Raw genomic sequence first — 27,848 nt, forward strand, 5'->3', positions numbered from 1 at the left:
CGGCAGAGTCCAGTATAATCTACATGTAATTTTCTGTCTTATCAACCTCAGTTTGAGATTCAATTTCATCAGGGTTACTTCTTTTGATATCTTTTCCCACTTGCATTCTGACAATTCACAGTTCATTTCAACAGACCATTTTGACCTTAAATGCTCACAACCATCAACTACCTGCGGTGGAACCGGCATGAGCTCAAGAAAAGTTGATTCCATCCTGGGTGGGCAGTCATAAATCTGAAAAATTCCCAGTCTATCAGCCAAAGGAGTGTTAGACACATCCATCCTTTAACTCTAGAAGGTTGTCAGTTAATTAAATCTCCTTCTTTCGCTATTCACTAGTCCATATTGCGTCTGCAATCTTTTAAAGTTAATTAGATCCATTTCAAGAACATCTATGTTCACTATAACGTTTGATATCCAACTCTTCCAATACAATAATTTATTATTAAATTGAAGAGCCTACTCAACAAAGACGCTTCCTAATGAAGATGCTTCCTTATATGAACAGACAATCTGCTCATTCTCAGTCAACCATGCTAGCAGTGCATCACTGATCATCTTAATACTAGGCTAGAAAGGAATAGCTCTTGGCATTTTACACATATATAAACAGCCTCGGGTCGGAAGGGAGATAATGTCCATGCCCCCGTAGCCATCCAAATCGGTCTATTCGCGCCAGTCTGATCAACATATAAAGCAATCTTCTAAAGTGCAAACCCCCTATAATATTTACCAAGATCTGGATGTCCAAAACCCCCACTTTTGACATCACGGGTCAAGACATATTGAGAAATTAGTTTATTTTTCTTATCTTCCCACAAAAACTCTTTAAAGTCTTTTTTCCATCCTTTTCAACAGCTGTTTTGAAAAAGGCAAAGGTAATGATTGAATAACAAAGATAACTTTTGGTAATGTCCTTTTGTAATGTGCTAATCTTGCCCTATATGTCCAAAGAAATATTCTTTCACTTAATGTCTTTTCTGATAATTGTAATCACCCTCTCAACATTAACCTCAACAATCGTTTTCAAATCTCTTAGCAACGTTATCCCCAAGTAAGTAACTCTCTCATCTGACCATTTACAATTCCATCCCTCAAAATCAATCATTGAACTGTTGTCCATTAACGGAAAAATTTCACATTTTAATCAATTAATCTTGTGGCCAGACATCATCTCCGTTTCATAAAATATATTCCTCAAAAGCAGACACAACGCCTAAGGTTGTGAAAGCGCAACGACTAAATCATCTGCATATGCTAACACCCTAATTTCTGCTGGTCCTATTTTCAACCGACAAAGATCCACGTCCTGACGAATGAGTATTATCAGTGGTTCAAGAGCAGTATTGAAAAGGAGTGAGGGCAAAGAGCAGGCCGGTTTCAAGCCTCTATATGACCTAAATGCCTCTGAAATTATATCATTAGCCCAGATCCTGTCTGAAGGTCCATTATATATGCAATCAACCATATTCACAAAATTATCACCAAAACCCATCTTCTTTAAAGTAAACTTCAGAAAAAGCCAGTCAACCCTATTGAATGCTTTCTCTGCATCCAAATAAATCAACACCGCTTTCGAAATTATGCCATATTTATTTACGATCATATTAATAATGGTCCTATCCATATCATTGACTAATAAACCCAGACTGAGACGTGTGAATCAACTCTGTGATACAGCCACTCAACCTATTTGCATACATCTTTGCAAGAATTTTCAAAACAACAAACAGCAATGAAATTGGGCGATAGTTCTTGCATTTAGCATGATCTTTATGCGGCTTAGGAATTAGCGTTATTAAAGCTTCTTTTATATGTATGCACAATTAACCCCTTGCCAGCAAACAAGTATAGACGTTACACAAAATTGGAGAACGTTTGTCTACGAATGATATATACAATTCTACAGGAAACCATCAAGGCCAAGTGATTTGTCTACTTTTAATTGAGCAATTGCCATAGTAATATCAGTCTCTAAAATGTATCTGTCCAGCTGTAAAAAATGAGTCTCTGACAATACTGGCAGCTCAATCTTCCTGAAGAACAAGTCCAGATCATCATGTGTTGGAAATAACGTTTCAGAGTAAAGAAATGTATAGTAGGATTTAAAGCATCCACAGATCTCTTCATTTGTCAAAACTGACGAACCTTCAGCATAAAAAATATTCCTAATTACTGACCTATTTGAATAGACTTTGAATTTCCTAGCCCAGAGTCGACCCCCTATGTCACTGTTCTGCCAAAAGGCTTGCCTGGTATAAAATAAACCTTTTTCTGTTTGTTGGTCAATTTTATAATTTATCAATTCCTTCCGTCTACCCAGTTCAAGCCTATCTTCATTATCCTTCAAAATTGCATAACGTCTCTGAACTGTAGCCAACAAGGTTTTTAACTGTTTAATATCTGCCACCTTTTGTTTCCTAACATGAGTTGTCTGACTCATCGGTTCCCCTGTTATAGCAGCTTTAAAGCAGTTCCACACAATTCTGATGTCTGCGGAATCTATATACTCCTACGTTCCATCCCTTTTCCTCCATACAACATGGGCGTCCCTCGCTATGGGACCGGAGACGGAACCTTTCACCAGTAGAATCGTCTATCTTACTCTTTAAATTTAGATGCGCGCAAGGGCGCGGTCCTGGGAGCATGCGCCCCCCTGACTCCGCCCACTGGCTCCACTCCCCAGTCCTCTTTTCCGCGTCCACAGGAACGGACCGCTTTCACCTGCGCACCTGTTAGGCCTGCAACCTAGTAATTCCACACGCTCTTCCCGGAGAAGTACTTAAGTCTTCTTTTTTTTGGTCTTTAATTGGGTACTACTTTCCTCTGGCGCCACGCTCCTCCCCGGCGCATGTTGACGTCAGCAGGATTCAGCAGGTGTCCAGCCTGCAAGCAGCTCTTCCCCTATGTCGGACCCCCACACCCTCTGCCTCCTCTGCCTTGGTCCAGACCACGGCTGAGATGGCTGCACTGCGTGCAACGCGCTGACACCATGTGATCTGACGAACAGACTAGCCAGGGGGAGGGAGCTTTTCGGAAGGTCGCCTCCGGGGGACTTAAAGGAATTCATCAAGCACCAGGCCCAAGGTAGGGGCACTGTGATCATCCACACCCCGCAAGGGTGACTCCTTTCCCAGAAAGCGCACAAGCGGAAGGGACCTATCGGGTCTTAGTACCAGTTCAGACTCCGAGGCTGCTTCAGCTACCGGCCACAAGTCTGATGGGTCGCGAGATCCTACCAGTGACTACACTGAGGGAACGCAAGGTTCTACTACCAGGTTTCAACCAGAGGGGCTATGCCCTAATATCGGACAGATGTCTGAGGGGGTGCTTGTGCTCAGCACTACCGGTGCCACAGCCAAGGGGCACGCTACCTACCAATCCCCGTCCTGAGGTGCAGGGTTGGCCTCATCCTCCACTTCCAAGAGTCCTGGAGGAGGCCGAGCCAAGCACGGCAGTGCCATGACACAGGCACATGGTACGCAGCCCAACAAAATGGCCACCGGACCAGACAAAATGGCGTCTCACCCAACACCATTCCCCTTTGGGGAACAGGTAGGGGAACAAGTTTCCAGGTGGGACTGGTCATCGCCTGGCACGTGGCCCATGGCTTATCCTTCAGCGTCACGCCCATGGCGTATCCTTCAGCGTCACAGGGCAGATGCACCCCACTTTCAGCAAGACAGTGTGTGCCCAGGTCTCAGCAACCTCGGGGTACCATGCCCACACCACCAAGCGCTCCTCCCACCTGTGCAGACAGGTTTTTTGACAAATTCCTGACTCTCATGAGGTCTCTGCAAATGGGCATCATCCTCAAGGATATTAGGGACATGCTCCCTCCGGTACTGCCGCTAGCACCCACGGCCAACCTGCCCTTGGACCCAGCGCTTCCGGGTCCAATGCAGCTGCCTGCGCCAGTCCCCATGACACCAGCTCCCATGCCTCCACCAGTCACAGCAGCCCCATATCCACTTCCACAGCAGCCTCTGGCGCCGGTCAGTATGCCGCAGCCACCTGCGCCCAGCATTCCTCCAGTTGCACCGAACCAACAGGACACATTGGTGGACACGGATGAGGAGGACCACCCAGACACGCCCTTGTCAGCCAATGCCTTTCATGAACTGCTTGCAGGCGTGGCTGAGTATTTGCGGCTTCCTCAGCCTGAGGTCAAACAAGAGGCGGGGGTACTGGCAGAGGTCCTCACCCTACGCCCCACGGCTAGGACAGGGATTCCATTGCAAAATGACACGGTGGCACTGGCCAAAAAAACATGGCTCAAATCACACTCTGCACAGCCTACCAAAAGGTGCCTCGACGCCAGGTTTAGGCAACTGGAGGGCGACCCCCTCTTGCTGTCGGCGCACCCCCAGCCACACTCCTCAGTGATTGCAGCTGCTTCGCTCTATTACAAGCCACAATCGTCATCGGCTACATCAGCCTCTGCACTCCTGGGTAAGGAGAAGATCTTTGAAGCATATGGAAAGAAAATCTATCCAGCTCTTCTCTCCATCTGCGCATGTCCAATGCTGGCGCCATGCTGGCTGCTGTCAATCAAAGGCTCTGGTGAGAGATCGCCGATTTCCTTCCTGAGCTCCCTGTGCAGAGCCAGACGCACTTCAAGGCTGGGCTGACTGAAGCCAAAATAGTAGCACAGGACATAATGGAGTCCACAGTGGTTCTCATTGACACCTCAGGCCGTGCTTTATGTATTGCTACCGACATGAGAAGGACGGCCCGGCTACGGGTGACCAAGTTCAATCCTGATGTCCAGGAGCGTATACTGGACCTGCCTTTCGAGGGTGGTGATCTGTTCCATTCTACCACGGACGAGGAACTCGTTAAGAAACAGAAAAGTTTGCAGACTGCCAAATCCTTATCAATCCTCACAAAGTCCACCCCTAAGTCATATATTTATTTCAATTTATAAAGCACACTAACAGCCGGAGGCATCGAGGAGCTGTTACAAGAAAGTGTCTTAGTTACAGCAAAGTGTCTCAGTTACAAGTTTTGCAAGTATACTTTGCTGCAGGTAACATGCAGTCAAATTTGGAAAGTGAAGTTACTTGTGCAGGGAAAGCCTGCCTAGTGTTGCAAAGGCGGCTACTTCAGAAACATGAGGTTACAATGTGAGAGTCCAGGTACATGTTTATGGCACCTTACCGTGGTGAGGAGAGACGCAGTGTAAGCAGGACTTACTTGGGTAAGGAGTCGGGTAGTGGCGTGCGAGATCCGGCTGTCTGTGAGGGTGGCAAGTGCCAAGGGGATCAGGTAAATCTTTTGATGGGGGTCCAGAAGTCAGGTGGAGAGGCAACGCTCTGGTCTTGTCCACCTTGCCTCACTTCGGGCACGGACAGGTACAGACAGGGGCCTTCTCTGTGGGACTTGCCTACAGGGGCCGGCTTACGCCTTCCCGCAATTCCATTGGCTAGAAGACAGTAAGTACTGTGTTGCTGGTTGCTAGGCAACCGGATAAACAGGAACCACGCTGGACAACGCAGCCATTTTAGATAAGGCAAGTCAGGCAAATTCTTATTTCTGCTACTCCTGCTAGTCGCTTCAAAGGCACTTGATGGTGATTTGTGCAGCATAGCTGCAGTCAGGGAACGCAGTCATCAGAATAATTGAAGAAATGGTGGCATGAGGAAGAGGTTTCAGTGGGGGGAGTGCACTCCACCCTTGGTCACCGTCGATGCTGTTGATGAAAGTACTGCTTCAGCAGCAAGGCTGATATCACGGCCACCAGCCCTCTTGCTGGATGAGTACCACTTTGAGGAGCACCATGCTCTTTATGCAGCACAGACAGGGGCCTTCTCTGCGGGCCTTGCCTGCAGGGGCCGGCTTACTCCTTCCGCAATTCCATTGGCTAAAAGACGGTACTGCTTTGCTGGTTGCTATGCACCCAGATAAACGAGAACCACACTGAACAATGCAGCCATTTTAGATGAGGCGAGTCTGGCAAATTCGTATTTCCGCTTCTCATGCTAGTCGCTTCAAAGGCACTTGATGGTGATCTGTGCAGCGTAGCTGCAGTCAGGGAATGCACTCGTCGAAATGGTGTCATGACGAAGCTGTTTCAGTAGGGGGGAGTGCGCTCCACCCCTGGTCGCCATCGATGCTGTTGATGAAGGTGCTGCTTCAGCAGCAAGGCAGAGTTCACGGGCACCAGCCCTGAAGCCTGATGAATGCCAGACACACCAGCACTCGGACAAAGGTCTGTCTTTTGGCAGCTTCAGGGGCTTCCAGAAGAGACTGTCCAGCCAACCGGACAGATCACAGAGCCAGCACAGGCACAAGCAGCATATGGCAGCTCACAAGGGCTTTTTCCAGTTCCCCTCCTCAGCCCCAGACTCAGAGGGGAAAAAGGCAGTGCACAGCCATCCGGATCCACGAGTCTCCAGTGGGGGACAGGCTTTCCCTTCACTCGCAACACTGGCGTACAAGGTTTACGGACCGATAGATCCTCTCAGTAGTATCCACGGGCTTCCTGCTCCCTCCTTCTACTCCCCACTGCTCCCACAGATTGGGACAGCAACTTTGTTGGTGGAAATTTGTTTGCTTGTAGAGAGTCAGGCAGTGTAGGAAGTCCCAGCCTTGAACTTTTCCCTCTTTAAAAGTTCAAGATTGTTACCCCAGCACTTATAGCCGAGACATTGTGCGAGGGAGACTGGATGTGCTCCCTGGATCGGAAGGATGCTTACCTCCACGTCCCAATCTGGCAGCCCCATCAATCCTTTCTGTGGTTCAGGATCATGGGGTTTCATTTCCAATACAAGGTTCTGCCCTTTGCCCTCAATTCGGCCCCCATGGTCTTCACAAGACTGATGAACGCAGTGGCAGCCGTACTCTAGGTCCAGGGTCACCACGTCTACCCATATCTAGACTGGCTTGTCAGGTCAAGGTCTCCAGAGGCAGTGCACCACACCGCCTCCGCCCTCATGAACACACTGCACGAGCTGGGATTTCCCATCAATCTCAAGATGTCAGAGCTGGAGCTCACGCAGTGTTTAATGTTCCTGGGCCTCATCTGGAATACGAGCTCTGAGAGGATTTTCCCCTTCAGAGGACAAGATCACAGCCATCAAGAAGGCCATGGCGTGGCCAGCAGGCAAGCAATGTGGAGGTGAGCCCTTGAGAGCTCTTGTGTCTGCTGGCAATATCCGGAGCAATATCCTGTTCCATAAGGCACTCTGCAGAAATAAACATAGCCCCCTGGGGTGTAACACAGAGGGATTTACCAGAGGAAACATGAGTGGCTGGGCTCTCCTCCTGGCCGAGAAATCGGTGAAAACATTGTGTCAGTCTGGCGCGAACAGTTTGGCAAGATGGCCGTGGCTGGATGAGTGGCTGTAGAGATCGAATGCATCGGGGCACCGGGCCAAGGCAGGACAATATGTGGTGCTTGCGGCGGTCGGACCCGGCCGCTTGAAACAAGACTATGCCCCTCTCCTCTCTGCCCCTTCCCCCCTTTGGAGCGGAAACGACCGAGCTGCATGTCGCCCAGCCGACAGCTGTTGCGTGGCTCGGCCGGGCATGGTGCACTCCCGGCGGCTGCCTCACCATATGGTGGCCTGCAGCGGGCCGGCTAAGTAGGGCGGAAGGGACTGGGCACTGGGAAAAGCAAGATCTGCTGCCCCACATGACAACACAGTGGACCCGGCGGAGGAAGGATGCCGAGCACCGACACGAACGGTCCCTGCTGAGGACAACCAGCCTGAACCGCCCGAGACTGCGTGCAGCGGAAAGAGTCACTTCTCATCTGTACAAGTTGAGGAGCCTGTTGACCAGCCCGTGCCACTCCGGAGAGGGGGACTGCAGGACAGGCTGTGGAGGTAACGGCAGGTGGTGGGCGGGGCACTGGGGGACACTGCAGTGGGGAGGAGCCTGTGGGTACTGGATGAAACCAAATCATTGACTATACTTGCTGTATCCAACCAGAGGGGGCCACACCCCCCTAATGAAAGACTCTTAAATGGGGAAGAGGTATATGCTGTGTAAACATATTACCTGGTACCCTAACAGAGGCACAACGGCCCCCGATAACACACCTGACGTACCACCCCGGATTCACTCTCTGAACGATCTTTAAGCCTTCACCCTACCTATGTGAACCAAACAATAACCCTGGCCCGCCTCGGTACCAACGGCACCATGGTCAAAGACCAACTTAAGAAGGCCTCCACTCAGAGCAAAATGGAGGAATATGGGACTACTACAGCTGTTCCCACTGATCAAACAACTCCATGTGATACGATGGCGATGGAAACCATCTCTTTGAAGGACGTAATGAACACCATAGCTAATTCCGGCACATCCATTGAAAAGAAAATGGACGGCATCAATGCAGATGTCACTTCTGCGCCATGACCTCCAAAAATGATCCTTTTGTACAGGGAAAAACGAACATCGCATCTCTGAAGCCGGGGATGGACTCCATACTGTGGGACAACATATGTCAAAGGTGATGGCGCATCTGAAAGCAATGTAAGAAGGGGTTGACGAGGGAGAGGGCACATCACGACGCAACAATGTGCGCATCCTTGCAATCCCCGAAAAGACTGAGGGGCCCAACATGGAATTCTTTCTCGAACAATGGTTAACTGATATGTTTGCACCCAAGACGTTCTCAAATTTCTTTTCCATTGAAAGAGCGCACGGTATGTCATCAGGATGACCTATTCCGGGTGTGCCGCTGCGCACGGTCATCGCCAAACTATTAAACTACAGGGACCATGACACACTACTCCTAATGGCCCGTGCCAAAGGGTCAATTACCTACAATGGGTCCCGGATTGTCTTTTTCCTAGATTACATCAGAGGTGCAGCGTGCTAGGCAGTCCTCCGATTAACTTAAACAACGTTTACACACCATGAACGTCAAATATGGCCTGTTGTTCCCGGCGCAGTTGAAAATCTATCATAAAGGCACTACAATACACTTCACACAGCCCCGGGAAGCTTGGAAATGGGCCAAACAACACCTGGAAAGTGATTGGGGGCCGGAAAGAAATAAGGCGAATAATACACCTCGACTCCATCTGGAGCGACCCTCTCTGGAACAACCGCTGAATGTGGAAGAACTAGATCTTGCGCGAAGCAGCCCAGAATGTATTACCCAGAACACCGGACAAAGTGAACATTGTGTTTTTTTCTCCACCAAATATCACACTTTGTCGGGGATTGTGGCTAATAGGAACTGTGCGCAAGGCAGACCTCTGGATTCCCACGGGTGTCCTCTTTTCGGAAATGCATAGGATTCTGTTTTCCTTGGGCCTATGGTGTCGAAGTCAGCAAGGAAAACAGGGAACCCCATGCATTTCCCAAAAGAGTACACCCGTGGGAATCCAAAGATCTCTGACTTGCGCAAATCTCCCCAGAATGTATTACCCACAACCCCACCAAAGACCCACATGGGAGAAGGGTGCCCAAGGCCAGGGATATTATGGCCGCCTTTGCTGGAGTTCTGGCTGGCCTGCGTTACGGCTTCTCCCCACCAGGGAGTCCCGGCAGTGTGCCAATACCTCCCCAAAGGGAAAAGCTGTAATGCAGCCCAGCCACAACTCCAGGACGGTTGGAGGTGATGTCCCTGGCCTTGGACATCCATGCACCATGTGGGTATACCGCCCCCTAAGCACAATGGCAGCTCCAGGGATCCCCGGCAGGATCCCCTTTCCTTCCCGTAGGTGACACCTTTAACATAGCACAACTAGAGCTGCAGCCTGGGCTTGCAGACGGACAACCCACATGGGAGGCATCCGTTCCCACGGAAATACCAATGTTCTGCTGGCATGAGTGGCAATTTGTGGCCTGCCCCTGCAATTGTGTCCTAGCCCACCAAAATATCTGCCCAGACGGCCCATTCCCACCCACACAACCAACAATCCAGCCCCAGTCTCACCCACCCCACTCACAGTGGGCCCTAACCATAGAATAATAAAAAACAGTACTTGCATTGCGTATAAAAAGCTGTAAACAAAACAAAAAACAAGTCACCTACGGTCACACCAGCAAAAACAAATCAATACTTTCCAAGCATGCCCCCCCTCCCTCTTGCAAGCCATCCCTGGTGGTCTACTGAAACCACCGCCTCCCCCAGTGAAAACCCATTTGCCCTTTCCTACGTGCAGATATCTGCCCCCAGGGAGGGTTTGCATGAGGAGCCCACACACACTCCATTTGGGGTGGGAGGAGAAGCCCACCCTAAAACGTCGGACAGGCTCTGCGCCAAGGCAAGTTGGGTAAACAAAGCAAAAAATTGAAAATGACAGGCTGCACTTTAAGGGGGGCTGAGGTGCACCCTACACCACCGGTGAATTTTGTAATGTGAAGGTGGATGCAGATCTCCACCCCCACCCCAATTGAAGCGGCGGCGCATCTCATGTAGCCCTCCCTGGGGGCAGATAAGGGGGGGCTGTCCTGCACTCCTCCCTGGGCACAGGTGTCTCTTCCTAGGAGCAGATATCTGCCCCCAGGGAGGGCTGCATGACATGACCCCCACTCCATTGTGGGTGGGGGAGGGGTCACCACCCCGTCCCATTACAAAATTCCCCATCGGTTTGGGGTGCCCCACAGCCCCCCTAAAATGAGGTCCACCATGATTTCCTTTGGTAACCCAACTCCCCTTGGCGCAGAGGGGCACATTGGTGTGCCAATATGGCCCCAGGGTGCCCAAACCTTACTGTCCCACCCACTGGGGGGCCTGTCCCACAATTTTTTGGTGGTGGCACTCTCCCCCCTCACCCCAAATGCGTGGCAGGGGCACCTCATGCAGGCCTCCCTGGGTCTCCTACAAACGGCTGCGTGAGGTACACCCCCCCACCATTTGGGGCGTGGGGGAGAGGGCCACCAAAAATTGTGGGACAGGCACCCCAGTGGGTGGGGCAGTAATGATTTGGCAACCTGATGAGATAACTCAACCTTGGCACTTAAGGGGTTAAATGTAAGCTCCTGGGTTGTGGCCAGCGCCATGTGGCTCTTTGTTTCTGGAGTGGCTGGCTTACTTGTTAAGGCTTCTTAAAAAAAGCAGGCGGTTCCACAAGTGTAACACTTTGAGCAGTGACCCTAAATAAGAGAGAATAGGAATAACAAATGATTTGTCTTTATGGAATTCTATACAATTGCTAGACTCATTAAAGGTTTTTTCAGGCACACTTCAGGGGGTGAGCCACTGATTTAGTCTGTTCTTAAACACCTCAACTCAGCCTTTTATCCTTCTGAGGTGGATAAAGGAGTACTAACACAGGTTGTATGATATTGTATGTATATTTGTTATATATAAAGCTTCATTTGGCCTTGGACGTTTGCGTGCATTCACAGTAGTATGGTAATATACACACCGATATTAACGATACATATAGTGATACATTCTTGTATGAAATGTATATCACATTATAGTGATATTGTACCCATATTTTTCGTAGTGTAATTAGAAACAATGCAACTTCCTGATTTGTCAAGGGGGGAAAGGTTGTGTTCCATCGCTTCCCGTGATGTCACTTTGGGGTGGGGTCAAATTACATCACTTCCTGTGATTATCTCAGAGATCAATGGTCGTGTGATGTCACTTTCGCTACCCCTGGCATTTTGGTGAAATTACATCCCTCAAGTCACCCTCCAAAATCATGTGGTCACCGTCCATAGATGGAACCAGCTGCAAGCTTAGGGTTATCCAGAATAATATTTGCCAATATAAAGCTATCATCTAGAGCTTTGAGTTTTTTCAACCACTACATTTATTCCCTTTTAAATACTCACATCCCTTGATCTGGTTGTATTCCAGCTCAACAGCACTTGAGTGTACCTCGAATTTAGTAACCTTTTCTGATCACTTTCTATCATATATGTCTCTTGCAAGAAAGCAATATCCACTCTCATTCTCCATAGGTTGTTATAGATTTTGTTTTTCTTTGAGGCACAATTAATTCTCATCACATTCCAAGTTAGAAAGTTGAAGTTACTCATAAACTAAATGGAAGAAGATAAATCAAAACAAATAAAAATAAATTCTCAGTTCAAATAAAAGAACAGAAAATAGTTTTCTTGCCAAGGGGTTCATATTCAATAAACCTAACTCTTGCCCAAGTTGTGATCCGTCTCATTCCATCTAAATTAAACACTCTTATTCCTATACAACTATGCACAACAGTCAATAGTCTAGTAGATTACATAACAACAAAAACACAGAAACAAAAAAGAAACACACAAAACATGCAGTTCTTTCTAACACACATACAGTCCTATTAGCAGAATTCTAAACACATTCTTTACAAACTTATAAACATGGTCCAGAATCCTACAACTGAAAGTGCCCCAACTAACAATTGCTAACAAACTATCCTTCCAATGATTTCAATTTCCCATCATTAACCTAGTCTCTTCCAGCCAACTATCATAACCCAAATCATTGTGTAATGTACACAGTGTACCTAGTGTCGCAGAACCCCCCCCCCCAACCCTAAAAGATTAAAACATATATGTCAATAACCCATAGAAGATCAATATTGGATAAATAGCCTGTGCATACTACATACCCTTGTCAATTTCCTCCCAATTAATCACTTGTGCAATAGTTTATACAGTGACTCTACGATCAGCATTAAACTGGTGTAAGTATGTACATTTAAAAAGAGCAATCAACATCATACCAATATTACATATGTATCATGTTAAACAAGTTGCAAGAAACAAGCTGTAAGGGTACGAGCATACATTTTAAAAGGTAAAAAAATATATGGTACAATGCTTGAAAACCAAACAGTCTCAATAATTGCTAAATAAAATGAACTATGTGTTTTTCATAGGCAACACTAAATCTTGGAACCCTCAACCCATTCACCAAAGGTCACTGCATTGCCCCGTAAAAAGGTGTTGTGGTATCGTTGCACGTCTCGTTTAGTCATCAATATACATACATAGATATGTTTCCGAATATTCAGATAAAACTTAGAAGAAACTCGCTGCCGTTCCTTCATGCAGACGCACCGCTGGCATAGTTGTCAGCGAAGCCTTGGGTATGTATTCATATAAATTGCAGCTGGAGGCAGTCACTCTGAGGGATAAGGAAGTTGCGCTACATCGAAGAGCCATACTCCCACGTTGCGTATATCTCCCCGTCCATGAACCCAGCACAATGTTGTATTGCCACGCGTTCTTTGTATGTCTCCCGTCGTCCCAGAAATTCAGGAATGCGTGACATTGGCGTACGTAACTGGTTCCCTTCTTCTAAATATTATTTTTCGGAATTGCTGAGGACTCCAGTTTATATTGCAGTCACACAGTTTCAAAGGGATTGTGTCCTCCGATGTATTCCACATCTATAACATGTAATGTCCACAGCTTGTCATGATGCCTACCTCCAAGGAGCCAGGCCGGGCCCAGCAACCCCAGAGGCAGACATCATTTTCCCCAGGGAAGTCTCAGCGGGCCCAAGTCGGGGCCCTTTGGACTCAGTCCTGGCGCCTTAGGCGCCAGGCTCATAGCGGACCCCAGTCCTGGCGCCTTAGGCGCCAGGCTCATAGGAGAGGATATGTGTTTAAGTGCTTGGGTGCACACTTACCTGATGCAGACCTTGCTGCTTCATCCAGGCCCTCTTGAGGCCTGAATGGGACTACTTTACCTGTAGGACTACTTCACCACCCGGGTGTGGTCGGGGAAGGATACATACCTGATTGGTGGAAGGATACATACCAGGAACTTCTTCCAAGGCTATTTAAACCCCACCCAAACAGCCACACGTGCTTCGCGTTGTTCTGCACCTAGCAGCTGGACGCTCACCGTGTCAGCTCCTGCATCCTGACTTCAGCCACGCCTGCCAGCACCCTGGAACACCTGCAAGGGGAGAAAGGAAGAGAATAGGAGAAGAAAAGCCCTTACCTGCTAAATCTGCATCCCGGAGTCATTTCTCCAACGGCCCTGAAAAGGAAGACATCATTTTAAAGGCATTTTGTTTCGATCGCTGCAGCGCTGCATTTTACTCACCTTTGCAAGGCGCTTCCATCTTCAGCAGCGATCTTCCGGATTCAGCTACGCCCCGGCGCCTAGAGGAAAAAAGACAAGAACAAAGGTGAGAGGGAGAAAAGGAATAAGGAAAGCTCAGTTTCCTTTTGAGTCTTACCTGTTGGATTATTCCCACTGCATTTCGGGTCCTGCCGCTTCCTGGCATCTCCGGACCCCGGCCCCTATGGGGAAAAAAGACAAAGACATTGAATGAGCGAATGCAAAGACATTACCTGAGCGCTCATCCAGAACTGTTACACTTCGGGTCGGCGCCATATCTCCGGCACTCCGAACACCTGCCCCTAAGGGGAAAAAGACATAAGCATTAGCGCTTGCTGCAATTAGACAACAAACATTATTATTAAGCTTGAACTTTTGAACAGAACTTTTACAGCGCCTTACCTGAACAGTCAAGCTTTCCTGAACTCCCATCAATCCTCAATCCAGTGAAGTAACTGGGTTTCAACGCGCCCCTGCATCAGAAGCAGGATGGAGAGCTCATCCTTCCAAACCCTAAGGAGGGTATCCAACGAGCCAGGGAAGCCAGAATAGAGGGGCCCTTCCTGTCCATCTTCAGAGTTCTGCGCCTTCGACGCCGCGCCTCCGTGGGAACCAGGTGAGCGTTACAGAACGCGAAGCCTTACCACAATTTCCCACCTGGGCGCTATGGAGACTTCCGAGACAGATCAGCTGGCCCATCTTTTAGGGGAATTACGGTCAGAAGTGCACTCAGCCCGCCAGGAGACTAATGCTCTCAGAAGGGAACTAATCCTATCCAAGGAAAGAACTGATGATCTGGCCAAAAGGTTATTGCAGGGCCAGGCAGAGCACACTCCTTTACCTGTTTCCGGAGATATTTCTACAACAATGGGTTCGAATAACCCGGTACAATTCAATCTACCTGGAGACATGCCTTTGGCCCCGCCGGAACGTTTTGCGGGGGATCCCAAGAAATATGCCGTTTTTATGAACCAATGCCGTTTACACTTTTTATGCAGGCCCGGGGCCTTCCCCAACGACCAGACCAAACTAGCCTTTGTACTATCTTACCTCAGTGGCTGTGCTGCCGATTGGTCTATTCCATTGGTAAATCAGGATGATCCCATTCTCTGGGATTTCCAGGGCTTCCAGGCCAGCATGGAAAGATTGTTCGCTCGACACTCGCAGGGACAGGCCCTTGACAACGAACTGCTATCCTTACGACAAGGTAATCAGGATCTTTTGTCCTATATCGCCACCTTTAATAGACTAGTTGTGGAAACCGGATGGCCTGAAAATAAAAGGATCACATTGTTTCATCGAGGCCTCCGCGGAGAGCTTAAAGATGTTATAGCTCAGATAGTAGATCCACCCCAGGCCTGCGCAGACTACATAGACTTAGTGGTTCAACTTGATCACAGACTTCAAAATAGAAAAGCAGATCGGCTCAAGTATGAAACCAGAGTACCTATCAAGACCCACGTTAACTCCAAGAGTACTGACGTTTCCGAACCTATGCAAATTGGCAGTGTTAAAGGACCATTAACGCAGAAGGAACGAGAGAGAAGGCGACAAATGCAACTTTGTCTGTATTGCGGAACTTCCGGTCACTTTCTTCAAAGTTGTCCAGTTAAACCACCCAAGAAGGTGGTTGGAGCCACTGATAACGAGTTATTGACACCTGCTTCGGGAAACGACCTAGCCCGACAAGCGTAGGGGTCCGCTTGCCGAGCTTGAAAACAAACTCTTTGACCTCGCATTTTGTCATGCCAATGGTGCTTGTGAACCCAAAACAGCCTCAGCAGTTGCATGCTATAAAAGCATACATAGACAGTGGAGCTATTGGAAATTACATAGACGGTGAATTGGCTTCCAGGATTAAGCTTCCTCTCCGCCCGAAAGTAACCCAAGATGTAATTACTACAGTTGATGGAACCGAAATAGCCTCAGGGCCTGTAACGCATTCCACAGTTGAAATCACTCTGGTGGGTCAGGACGGACATCGGGAAGCAATCGTGTTTGATGTGATCAAGGCCCCACAATTTCAAGTACTTCTTGGTATCCCTTGGTTAGAAACACATAATCCGAGAATAGACTGGCGAGCAAAGAAGATAACTTTTCCTGATTGTGAACCAACCTGGTACCCAAGGAATCCAGCCATGGGTCTAGCCTCTGTAACTTCCACCCCTGTACAGCTACCATCTGAATACCAAGAATTCCAAGACGTTTTTCAGAAAGAGCAGGCTAACACCTTACCTCCCCATCGATCTTACGACTGCCAAATCGACTTGGTACCCAATGCACAACTACCTTGTAGTAGGATTTATGCTCTTACTGAACCTGAGAACCTGCATTTGCGCCAGTATTTGGATCAATACCTGGCCAATGGCTTCATTCGCCCATCAAAGTCACCAGTCTCTTCCGCTTTGTTCTTCGTACCTAAAAAGGAAGGAGACCTTAGGGCCTGTATTGACTACCGCGCCCTAAATCAGATAACGATTAAGAATCGTTACCCTTTGCCCCTGATACCTGAGCTTATCGACCAAGTAAAAGATGCTTGTGTGTACACCAAGCTAGATCTCCGAGGAGCTTACCACCTGGTACGTATAAAAGAGGGCGACGAGTGGAAGACTGCATTCCCCACCAAATTTGGGCTCTTCGAATATCAAGTAATGCCCTTCGGTTTGTGCAACGCACCTGCCGCCTTTCAGTACTTCATGAATGATGTTCTTCGGGAACTTATCGATGTTTGTGTCATCGTTTATATTGACGACATCCTGGTGTATTCCTCCTCAGAATCTGATCACAGAAACCATGTTAGGGCAGTTCTTGAGAAATTGCGCCAGCACAAATTATTTGCCAAGCTCGAAAAATGCGTTTTTCATACCACAGAAGTGGAGTTTCTCGGATTCATCCTGACACCTCAAGGAATCCGAATGGACTCGCGGAAAGTGGACGCCATTCTCAAATGGCCATCTCCTGGCTCTGTGAAGGGAGTGCAAAGCATGCTTGGCTTTGCCAATTTCTATCGAAGGTTCATCCCGGAATTTTCTCGAACTGTTCAACCCATCACAGCTCTCCTAAAGAAAAATAAACGCTTTGAATGGACTCTTGAGGCTGAACAAGCCTTTCAGGACCTGAAAACCAAATTCACCTCTGCACCGGTATTGAAGCACCCGCGCCCAGATCTCCCTTACATCGTGGAAACCGATGCATCCAGTTCGGCCATGGGAGCTGTCCTGTCGCAAAGAGACCCAGAAACTAACCAACCACACCCTGTAGCCTTTTGGTCCAGAAAATTCTCTCCACCTGAACTCAATTACGCAATTACCGACAAAGAACTACTGGCTATTAAATCAGCTTTCAAGGCTTGGCGTCACTATCTTCTCGGTGCAAGACACACCATCACCGTAATTACGGACCACAGAAATTTGCAGTATTTAAAGACGGCCAAAGCTCAATCTTCGCGACAACTCCGATGGGCTTTATTCTTTGCGGAATTTGATTTTGTAATTACCTATCGCCCTCGCTGCAAGAATGGTAAGGCAGATGCCTTATCCCGGATAGGCATGGAAGAACCCAATTCGAGTTTAGAACCTGTGCCAATCATACCGGAACAAAGAATTCTGGGCTTGACTTCATTGCAAACCATTGAGGACATCCAAGCTCAAGTAAAACAGCTTTTTGACTCTTCTGCCTTACTGGAATGGAGTCAAAAGGGTCCTCACTACACCGTTTAGGATGATTTACCCTACTTCCAAGAGCGGTTATTTCTGCCAAGTAAAGAATTGCAGGAACTTGTCATTACCCGTCATCATGAATCATTAATGGAAGGACACCCCGGTATCGCGAAAACAGAAGAAAAGATCAAACGCCACTTCTGGTGGCCTTCTTGGAGAAAAGACATAAAGTCATTTGTGTTGTCTTGCGGAATCTGTGCCCAAAATAAGAGTCAAAAGAAAAGGCCAGCCGGCCTACTTCAACCTTTGGACATTCCACCAGCACCTTGGCACACCTTGTCAATGGACTTTAATTACTGACCTGCCTCCTTGTGGTGGTTACAACACGATTCTCGTAATAGTGGATCTATTCTCCAAAATGGCCCATTTTATCCCTTTAAAAGGATTGCCGTCAGCTTCCAGCTTGGCCAAGGAATTTATGGAAAATATAGTGCGGTTACATGGTTTCCCTTCCATATTAGTCTCAGACTGTGGAAGTCAATTTATCTCCCACTTTTGGAAGAAATGTTGCCAACTAGCACAAATAGACGTGCGGTTATCCACCAGCCACCACCCCCAGACCGACGGACAAACCGAGAGAACCAATCAGACTCTCGAGCAATAGCTGCGGTGCATGTTACACCAATCCGAGTTAAATTGGAAAGACATCCTTTGGATTGCAGAATTCAGTGCATTCTGGAACCGGACAGACTCCTTTTTATACCCTGTATGGTCACCATCCTCGGACCTCTGACCTAGATCCACCTCTGACCCTGGAGATGCCTGCAGTAAATCACCTACATTCCACAATAACCCAAGCCTTCAAAGAAGCTACAACCCACTTACAGCAAGCCAAGAAAAAGTATAAAGAAAACGCTGATTTGCACCGAAGTAAAACTCCTCCTTACCAAGTAGGAGATCAGGTATGGCTAGCAACTAAACATCTACCCCTCAAGGGTCAGCGAACTTTTAATCCCAGATTCATTGGGCCTTACCTCATCAAAGCTATTATCAACCCAGTGGCCTTTAAACTCGATTTACCATCCAACATGCGGATTCATCCCGTTTTTCACGCATCTCTTCTAAAACCAGTACAACCTGGAACCAGACTGTCTGAGCCCCCAGGCCCTGTCCAAATTGATGGAGAATTAGAATTCGAAGTGAAAGACATTTTAGATTCCAAGATAGTTAAGTCGAAACTCTTCTATCTTGTTCTCCAACGGCCCTGAAAAGGAAGACATCATTTTAAAGGCATTTTGTTTCGATCGCTGCAGCGCTGCATTTTACTCACCTTTGCAAGGCGCTTCCATCTTCAGCAGCGATCTTCCGGATTCAGCTACGCCCCGGCGCCTAGAGGAAAAAAGACAAGAACAAAGGTGAGAGGGAGAAAAGGAATAAGGAAAGCTCAGTTTCCTTTTGAGTCTTACCTGTTGGATTATTCCCACTGCATTTCGGGTCCTGCCGCTTCCTGGCATCTCCGGACCCCGGCCCCTATGGGGAAAAAAGACAAAGACATTGAATGAGCGAATGCAAAGACATTACCTGAGCGCTCATCCAGAACTGTTACACTTCGGGTCGGCGCCATATCTCCGGCACTCCGAACCCCGGCCCCTAAGGGGAAAAAGACATAAGCATTAGCGCTTGCTGCAATTAGACAACGAACATTATTATTAAGCTTGAACTTTTGAACAGAACTTTTACTTCGCCTTACCTGAACAGTCAAGCTTACCTGAACTCCCATCAATCCTCAATCCAGTGAAGTAACTGGGTTTCAACGCGCCCCTGCATCAGAAGCAGGATGGAGAGCTCATCCTTCCAAACCCTAAGGAGGGTATCCAACGAGCCAGGGAAGCCAGAATAGAGGGGCCCTTCCTGTCCATCTTCAGAGTTCTGCGCCTTCGACGCCGCGCCTCTGTGGGAACCAGGTGAGCGTTACACAGCTGTGCACTTCGGAAACTTTTCAGCAGAGGGCGTCTTGTGTCCATGTCTTTGAGCCGATGTCCCTCGAGGGCCTCGGTCGAGAGTCAACCTCACCAGATGTTATATATAGGACGCACGGTGCCCGTTGCCTCAGTTCCGTTTTTCCGACACTCTGTTCACCTTGTGTGTATCATCGACCTTTATGATGTCTATTTCTTCGACCCCTCCGACTCCAAAGTCCGGGTTCAAAACTTGCTGGGACTGCAAGTCCAAGATGTCATTGACCGACCCGCACCGTATTTGTTTATGGTGTCTGGGTGAGTCGCACAACACTGACGACTGCTCGAAATGCCAGTCTCTAACTGCCAAGGCCTTGCATGAAAGGAAGTGGAAGCTCATGGTATGTATGGGGGGCTTCGAAGTCCCGTAGGGCCAGATCGAAGTCTAGGGTTTCCACCGACGACTCGAGGGGTGCCTCTCAGCGTCAGGAGGAGGCACAAGGTTCTCGGTCCCGGAGTGGATCCCGCCATGCCTCGTCCTCGCGGCACTATAAGAAGAGCCAGCACCAGTCGCCATCCCTGTCATCCTCGGAAGATGGCGCAGTGCGTAAGGTAGCCTGTCCCACGAAGTCCTCTACTCCGGAGGAGTGGGCAGCTTTTAAAGAGCAAATGATGGCGATTTTCCAGTCGCAAGGCACGGTTCCTGTCGCGCCTTCTCACAAAGCCGGCAGTGAATGCTCTCGAACCGCAGCTCGCATGCCTTCGGGTTTGCGCCGCGACTCGCACATGTAGCCCTCGAGGTCCCGTGTGGACAAGAGCAGTCACAAGAGACGTGCGTCCGGGTCTCAGTCCTCATCCCCAGCGAGACCGTTGCGGCATGTGGAGGTATAGACGCTGGCGTCGACTCATTCGGCGCCGGGACAGTCTGACTCGGACGGTGTTGTTCTTAGCACACACCTGTAGCAGCATCGAAGCCGAAGGTCTCGGTGTCGACACCCACGGCATGGATTCCGGCGTTCAAGCCCTCGGCTGTCTCGACGTCTGTTCTCGATGCCTAGGAAGGCTTCCTCTAAGTCTGGGAGGCCGGTATTGGGCCCCAGGCCCACTTCTGTCACTTTGGCTGGCTTGTCCAGACCTTTGGCTGACATTTTTGAAGAGGAGGAATTGAGGCCGACCCTCCATGATGACAGTGGCCTGGACACTTCTCCGGAAGTTTGGTAGGCCTGAGCTGGGGGCTAATGCAGTAATGCAGACTCTTCCTACAGGCGGCTCATGTCTAGGGTCTCCGAATACCTGGGGTGGTCCAGCCCTCCTGAGGATTTTATTCAGGATGACCTTACTGACATCTTGGACCAAGGTCCACCCTCTGACCCGGTATTGCCCTTTCATCTTACGTTGCAAAAAAGAGTGTCATCGGCTTGGCAGGCCCCGGAATCATTTCCGGCGGTCAATAAGAATTTGTCAAAAAAGTACCGCCCATCTTTTAGCAACCCCACCTATTTGTGTACTCACCCCACTCCTGAGAGGTTAGTGGTTCAGGCGGCTACAGCCACCTCGAGGCAGCAGGCGTACCCTACCATCCCTCCGGATAGGGACGACAAGCGCCTCAACGGATGGGCTCGGAAGGTCTTTACTTCAGGGAGCATGGCACTGAAAGCCGTCAACTCCACATGTGCCTTGGCAAGATTTACACACACTCTGTGGAACTGTGCTTCCATAGCAGTTGAGCATATTCCGGGGGGCGGGGGGAGAAAGGGATGTCTTCCTAGATGCTCCTGATGTGCAAGCCCGTCTTCTGAAACATATCCTTTGATGGCGTTCACTTATTTGGCAGCAAGGCTGACGAGAGCCTTGAGAGGTTGCAGACCTCCAAAGCTGCAGCAAATTCTTTGAGCGCTGCAGTATGTCAACCTCCACATTTTTGTCCTAAGGGACAGCAATGGAGGGGAGGTTCCTTTCGTTTCTACTCCTCTTTTGGTAGATGGAGAGGAGCTGCCAGTCAAAGGGTCCACTGTAACGGTACCCGTGGACGACGGGTTATTTGGGGTGCCAAAGCAGCTCGGGCAGTTGCCTCTTTGCCTTCAGGCACTGCCGCTGCCGTTCCTGCTCAGTCATGAGGCTATGTCCCATGGTTTGCCGGTTGGGGGCAGACTTGCGCAGCATCTTGGAGAATGGTGTGCCATTACTTCAGATGCGTGAGTTCTGGATATCATAGTGTTGGGGAGAATTCTCATTCTATGGCTAATTTCCCTTACCTAGTGAGTCCCTCAGCAGCTTTGCTGGATTTCTGGAGTTTATTTTTTCCACTTGGTAAGAGTGTGAGCTTTTCCCCCACTCTTACCTGTGTTTTGCCATGTGTATTTCATCTGTTTTGTGATTGTGGACTCTGGAGTACACCACTTCAGTAACCCCACACTTTTGTGTGTCACACAGCACCTTCAGTGCAGTGACACAGGGTTGTTGTTTCAATTCCCCACCTACCTCCCCCCCCCGACTCCATTTCTGGGGCTGACTACTGTCCCCCAGAAAAGGGTAAAGTTGCCATTAACTTTACATAGTCATTTAACCACAGATCCAGTACACCCCATCTTATATGGAGTATTGGAAAGGGTTACTTCTTAGCCTTTTTTATCTGTACCTCTTGTAGCATTGTTTCGCTCCCTTAACATTAAGACTTGGCTGGTGGCAGTGGTATCTACCCTAATTTTCCTGCCGCGATTATATTACATAATGTGGTATTGTTTTAGGCTATTCTAGTAGCCTCGAACTTTAAACCCGCTAGCCCAAATACTTTTTATTTCGGCTCCAGTTGGGTTTAATCATCATTTCTTTTCGTTAACATCCTTCTAGGGTCTTTCTTTGTGAGGAAAACCAGGTTTGGCTCCTTGTTTGCCGACCTTTGGTGGGCTTCTGACCAGAAGCCCCTCTTTGGCATCTGGATGTCTAGGTGAGCTGAATGTGAGGGAGGGGTGTAGTCACCCCCTGCACAGGGTCTCCTTGGAGACCCAAATCGCACTTTGTAGTGATTGGCCTAGGTGGTTGTCCGGCTGGACAACCCCACTGCTGAGTGATTGACAGCCAGGCTGTTTGAACGTGAGATTTTGGCATAAAAGTGAGGACTCTTGAGCTAGAAGGCAGAGTCTCCTCTTGAACTACAAGGAACCAAAGAGAAGCGGAGAAGAAGACGGCTGCTGCAACCCAGAGTCCCGGTGCAGCCCTGCTGCAGTCCTGAGCCATCTACCCCTTCAACGACTAAGAGAAGATCCAGTCCACAATCGTCTACCCTTGAGCCTGGTGGGACCAACCAGCTCATCTTTTCTTCAGACAAAGAATCCTCTCCTGGGTCGAAATCACTGCTGTGCTGTAGTGGTCCAGATAGCCATCATAAGAGCCTTCTCCTGATTTAAAGGAGCGCACCTTTTATTCAATGTGGTCTTTCTAGCTGCTGCTGGCCTCATCCCTGGGTAGTGCAGATCGCTCCAGACGTCGTCCTTCTTGTCCCCATGACTGAAGCCGCAGGAACTGTGAGTTGGCAGGAACTACCAGGAACAACTGCCGTGGCACCAGCTTTTCTCCAACGGAATAAGGTACTGTGCACACTTGGTCTTTCTCTCCATCTGACAAGCCGGAATCTGGGTGAACCCTTTTCCTCCACGAAGATTTCTTCTTTCTTCCCTCCTTCTTATAACTTTTCCTTCCATCTGACAATCTTTACGAACTCTTGGCATCTCGAATCTCGAACTGTTCAAACGTGTGTTCCTCGACAACTGAGCCTCTGCTCCATTGACACTGGCGCAGGCCTATTGACTTTAATCTGTATCTTTGAACTTGTCCTCGAGTCTCCCTGCCTTGAAAAAGTATTGCCTTTTGATTTTGTAATCACTTTTCCCTTGTTTTAAATTCTTAAGTACAAAGTGTGTTTTAACTTCGTGAGCATTTCTATCTGCGGGTACGCGTTAGTATCGCAACACCGGTCTGTCACGGCACAAGTGGAATTGGTTGTGTGTAGTGTATTTTACGTGTGGTTTCAAATCTATAGAAGTGAAGTGTTTTATAAGAGATGGTTTAAAAATAAATGTACTTATATATTTTTTTATACCTGAAACCTTGAGTCAGTGTTTGCTTGAGTCACAGTAATTGTGGTCCTTTGTGTAATCTCTGCTACTGCTCATATACTCTTGAGATAAGCCTGGCTGCTCCGCTACCGCTACCACTTTAACATAGTAGTACAGGCTTGTACCAAAGGTGAACTTGTATTACCACTTGTAGTCTTAATTGTGTGTAGTGGTCCCTAAGGGCACTGCACAGGATTCTGCATAACACATAGCCCATGGCTACTGCCTTCCCTTCCTTCAGCGGCCTCACGACAATTAACCGGGGAAATTCTCTTTGAAGAGTCTGAATCCGCTCCTTGCACAGGAAACCCTATCCCTGCTGGACAAAGGCACCATAGAACTGGTGCCTGTAGTGGAGAGGAACAAGGGTTGGTATTCCCTTTATTTTTTGATCCCAAAGAAAGACTGGGGATTGAGACCCATCATGGACTTGCTTCTCAGGATGGACAAGTTCAAATGGTCACTCTTTCTCAAGTCCTCCAGGCCCTTCAACTTCAGGATTGGTTTGTGTCTCTGGACCTCAAGGATGCTTAGTTTCATGTGCTGATTTATCCCAAGCACAGGACGTACCTGAGGTTCGCGGCTGGCGACTCCCACTTTCAGTTTCGGGTCCTGCCTTTCGGATTGACCTCCGCCCCAAGGGTCTTCACCAAGCTGATGATGATTGTGGCAGCGTATCTCAGGAGAGGGGGGATTCACGTCTACCCCTACCTGGACGATTGGCTGTTCAGGGCGCGTTCTTCCAAGCAAGTCCTGGATCACCTATCCGTCACCTGCCATTTCCTTCACAAGCTGGGCTTCTCCCTAAATTTAAAAAAGTCCCATTTGACACTTTCCCAGCGACTCCAATACATCGGAGCAGTGCTCGACGCGTCCCTGAGGCAGTGTTCGCCTCCCCAGGTGAGGGCTCATCACATTCTGCAGATGGTGGACAAGTTTCAACGTGCCCGAGTCTCCCGGCTTTCGAATTCTTAAGATTGCTCGGCCTCATGGCATCCTGCATTCATCTGGTGCCAAAGGCCAGACTGCGTATGCGATCCCTGTGGTGGGCTCTCAAGATGCAGTGATCTCAGTTCTCCGGCAAGATGTTGGATCCCGTTCAGATTCCTATCTCGGTCACCCAGGATCTTCTATGGTGGGCCGACAAAGGAAATCTGATGAAGGGGACACCCTTTTGGCAACCATGGCCGGAGGTAACGATCGTGACGGATGCTTCCCTCACACGATGGGGCGCTCCTGCCAAAGAGTTGACAGCCAGCGGCCATTGGTCTCCGTCGGAGTCCAGCCTCCACATCAATCTGTTAGAGCTGAGAGCCATCAGGCTGGCCCTGAAGGCTTTTCTGCCGTCTATTCGGGAGAAGACTGTCCTGATTATGATGGACAACACAGTGGCCATGCATTACCTCAACATAAAGGGGGGGGAGGAGACAGGGTCACTCCCGTTGTGCAGGGAGGCGATTAAGCTCTGGTTCTGGGCCATTCAACAGGAAATCTCGATCTCGGCAGTTCATCTGGCTGGAGACGGAAACGCGGCGACGGACGCTCTGAGCAGGCAGAGCACGGTCTCTCACGAGTGGGAGTTGGCTCCGTAAGTCCTTTTGGAGATCTTCGCCCTTTGGGGAACCCCACAAGTGGATCTCATCACCACCAGTGTCAACCGGAAGTGCGAGAGATTCTGCTCGTATTTCCCCCAAGAGGAGCCTTAGGGGATGCGTTCATAGTAGAGTGGTCTTTCCCACTAATTACGCGTTTCCTCCAGTCCCCGTTATTCCTCAGGTGTTGCAGAGGTTACAGAGGTTTGGTTCCCGAATGATCCTCATTGCTCCGGATTGGCCCAGGAGAGCGTGGTACCAGGACCGTCTTGACATGCCCTCCACGCCGTCCTCCCTACCAAGACGATCTGCTCTCACGGGAGGGGGAGTGCAGGTTTTCTATCCAGAGGTCAGGTCTCTCAACCTTCATGCTTGGTATCTGGAAGGTTGAGATACAAGGATTGGGACCTCCCTGATGATGTGATGGAGGTGTTTCTTTCGGGCAGGCGGCTCGCAACAAAATCCCTGTACCGTTGCCGTTTTACTGCACGTTCAAGTGTTGGGAGTCCTCGTGCTGTAGCTCTCGAACTTTTACTGTGTTTTGCGTTTTTTCGAAGAGTTTACTTTTATATTTTTGGTCAATCGAGCCTCAAGCTCCACCGACTCTACTTCCGATCAACGGGGACCCATTTTTGGAATTTTCTACGCCCCTAAAGGGTATCTTTTCGTCATGTTTTCCATCTTCACAGAGGATTCCAGAAGATCTGTCAGGCCTACCCCGTGTGGACTTGATCCAGGACAAAGGAAGCATGACGCCTGTTGGATCCAAGCTGTTCAGGAGCTGCCCTGGATGCGGACTTCAGAACGTCTTTAAGGAAGATGAGCACTCTCGGTGCCTCTACTGCCTTCACAACGACAAATCGCATGTGGAGAAGAACTGTGCGTTTTGTAAGAACATGTCTGGACGGACAATGAAGGGTCGTTGTATTCGACTCACCAACTGGCTGGAGGGGAAGAGCCCAGCAGCGGGTGAGTAGAAGAAGAAATCCGAGCGGTCTTCTAAGACCTTCGAGTGCGCTCCGGCGGCCGGGGCCCAACAAAAGGCAAAGTGCTGGGAGCGCCGATCGGTCGGGCTCCTCGGCTGCCAGGCAGGGCACATTATCACCGACTCCATCAACCATGAGCCAACCCTCTGGCTCGGTGAAGAGGCAGTCGGAGAACCCGGGTAAGCTTCGGGAGAAGCCCCGGTCGATCTCGACAGAGACAGCCGAGGGGTAGCGAGGCAGTGACCCCCCCCCCCAAGGTGAAGGCCTCAGGCACGCCCAAGGTCGTGAAGGCCCCGATTGACCTGGCTGCGGCCTTGGTTGAGGGAGTCGTGGCGGCCCTGGCGAAACCTACAGAAGCTTCCCCAGTGGAGACGACTTCAGGGGCTAGAGTTTCCCTGCCACCCCAGAGGGAATCATCTTTTCTGCCTATTGAGAAGACCCCCGTGAATCCCCAGCAGGAGAAAGATGGGGTGGGTGGGCACGGTAGCCATAACGGACCTGGATACCACCTCTGAGGATGAGTTGGTGAGTATCCAAAAGATCCTGGACATGAAGTTCGAGGAATCCAGGGCCCACGGGAAGGATCCCGACAAGGCTGATGAGAGCAACGGGGGAGCCGACAAGGAAGATAGGGCCGCGGAGGATCTCACGCCCCAACCGTCGGTCCCGTTGCAGCCGGTGCCCGTACCACATGACAATTCGGGAGCTATCTTGATTGCTATACAGAACCTGTGCACGGAGATAAGGACAAGGATGCCCTTACCCCCCACCGACGACCCAGCGGGGCCTGGTCCGTCAGGGAGCCCGTCCAACAAGCGTAGACGAGTCCATCCTCCTCCCCCCTTCCAGCCTTCACCCCCATCCCCTCCCCCGAGGAATGAGACGGGAACGGAGACAGCGGGGACAGACGACGACGGTGGTGACGACGGAATGGACCTCCCTTCACCACCTCCTTGGGCCGCCCCCCCCCCCCCCCCCCCGACGAGATTGGCTCCTTCCACGCCATGATCACCAGGGCATCTGAGCTCTTCCGGCTCTGCCCCGAAGAACAGAAGAAAGAAGATTTCCTCTACCAACGGCGGGAGGCCAAGAGAAGACTGTCCTCTCAGTCCAGTTACTGGACCACATCTGGGACGAGGGGCTGGCACTCCTGAAGAACCCGTCCATGGCGCCTGCTAAGAAAGGCCGGTACAGGAAGAAGCACCCGGTCCCGGACTCCGCCCTTATGTGCCTCAGGGCACAGCCGTCCCCGGATTCAGTGGTCTCCGCGGCGGCCAAGGAGAAAGACGCTCGGGTGACGGCTTCAACTTCAACATGCCTGCTGGACGGCGAGGGGAAGAAGCTGGACGACATGGGACGACGGGTCATCTCGTCTGCGGCGACAACGATTAAGGCGGCCAATGCCCTCGCGATCGTGACACGCTATGACAGGGCGCTGTGGTTCAAGATCGCTCCCTTGCTGGACTTCCTCCCGGACGACAAGAGGGCTTAGGCCCTGGAAATCCTACAGGAAGGCGAAGTGGCATCGGGCCACGCTGTTACGGTG

General features: G+C 49.6%; 1 protein-coding gene across 2 annotated transcripts in view; it reads left to right on the top strand.

The window, feature by feature from the left end:
• The window catches only part of EPS15 (epidermal growth factor receptor pathway substrate 15), a 1,698,287-nt gene that overhangs the window by 1,417,289 nt on the left and 253,150 nt on the right, over positions 1-27,848 (top strand). The gene's annotated exons all lie outside the window — the stretch shown is intronic.

The sequence above is a fragment of the Ambystoma mexicanum genome, chromosome 1q (assembly GCF_040938575.1).
Source record: "Ambystoma mexicanum isolate Mex_15411 chromosome 1q, UKY_AmexF1_1, whole genome shotgun sequence".
NCBI lineage: Eukaryota > Metazoa > Chordata > Amphibia > Caudata > Ambystomatidae > Ambystoma > Ambystoma mexicanum.